This window comes from Empidonax traillii, unplaced genomic scaffold (assembly GCF_003031625.1).
Source record: "Empidonax traillii isolate 1590-97213 ecotype Southwest subspecies unplaced genomic scaffold, ASM303162v1 scaffold1476:size153177, whole genome shotgun sequence".
NCBI lineage: Eukaryota > Metazoa > Chordata > Aves > Passeriformes > Tyrannidae > Empidonax > Empidonax traillii.
The window spans coordinates 91,818-93,692 of NW_020956669.1; positions in this window are offsets into that span (position 1 = coordinate 91,818).

Sequence of the window (1,875 nt, forward strand, 5' to 3'; positions counted from 1 at the left end):
CATTAGCCGTGCAGAGTTCATGGTGTGACCAAGGGACACTTCATCATCCCACCCATTACACAAAGACCAAGGAATGGGAACTCCTAAGAGAGCAGAGCAGCCTGCAGAGGAATAGGGGTGATACATGATCACACCTGCTTTCCTGGAGGTAGCTGAGCCCCAGCTCACACCCAAGCACCACACAGACACTGGCTCACACCTGCTTTTCTCAAACCCTAACCCTAACCCTAAACCCTAACCTCAACCCAAATCCTTACCATAAACCTAACCCTGGAAGTAACCCTAACCGTACCTCTAACCCAAACCCTACCCTAATCCTAAACCTAAGCATAAGCCTCAGAAAAACTCTAACCCTCACCCTAACCCTAACCTAATCCTAAAACTAACCAAAACCCTAACCCCTAACCCTAATTGTAACCCTAACTCTAACCACAACCCTAAACCAAAACCCAACCCTAAGCCTAACCCTAATCCTAAGGCTAACCCTAACTCTAACCCTAACCTTAACTTTGAATGAAACACTAGCCTTAACCTAACCCTTAACCTAACCCTAACCCTACTCCTACCTCTACCCTTAAACCTAACCCTAACCCCAAACCTAACCCTAGACCTTACCCTAACCCTAATCCTAACCCTAACCTTAATCCTAACCCGAACCCTAACTCTAACTCTAATCCTAGCCCTATTTCTAACCCTAACCCTAACCCTAACCCTAATCATAACTCTACCCCTAATCCTAACCCTATCTCTAACCTTAAACATGACTCTACCCCTTTGCCCACCCCTAACCCTAACCTAACCTTAACCCTAACCGTAACCCCTAACCTTAATTCTAACTCTAACCCCAACCCTAAACCTAACCCTAACCCTAAGCCTAAGCCTAACCCTAATCCTAAACCTAAGGCTAACCCTAATCCTAAACCCAACCCTAACCCTTACTCTAACCCTAACCTCAACCCTGAATGAAACACTGGCCATAACCTAACCCTTAACCTAACCCTAACCTTAACTCTAACCTGAACCCTAACCCTAACCTGAGCCTTAACCTTAACACTAACGTTATCCTAATCCTAGCCCTAACACTAACCCTTACTTAAACCCTAGCCCTTAACTTACCTGAACCCTAACCCTAACCCTAACCCTAACCCTAACCCTAACCCTAACCCTATCCTAACCTTAACCCTAACCTAACCCTAATTCTAGCCTTAACCCTAACCCTTACTTAAACCTTTGCCCTTACCTTACCGTAACCCTAACCCCAACCCTGGTTTAAACCCTACCCTTAACCTAAGCTGAACCCCAAGCCTAACCCTTTCCCTAACCCTAATCCTAATCCTAACCCTAACCCTGAGCTTAACCCTAACCCTAATCCTAACACTAACCCCAACCCCAACCCTAACCATAACCTTTACCCGAACAGTAATCCCTAAAGTTGTGAGTTTTTTTCATTGAAGTATTTACTTAGTTACTTCTTTGCTTGAAAAGTTTGTTTTTTAAATACTTAATTACTAAGTTACTTGGTTAATTAGTTGATTCCTAAGTGGTTAGTGATTTAATTGGTTAAGTAGTTACCTGGTTAGTTGATTAATTGGGTAATGGTTAGTTTGTTAATTGGTTAATAGGTTAATTAGATGCTTGGTAAATTTATTAATTATTTACTTTGGTTATTTGTAATTTTGTAATTAGTTTTTTTCTGAATTAGTTAATTGTTTAATTGATTAAGTAGTGAATTGATTACTTAGGTAACTTGGTTATAAGTTAATTGTTTAACTACCTAATTATGTAATTGTTAAATTGGTTAATTGGTTAATTAGTTAGTTTCCTAATTTAATAATTAATTTATTTCCTAAATCAATTCTTAGTGAATTGGTTAAT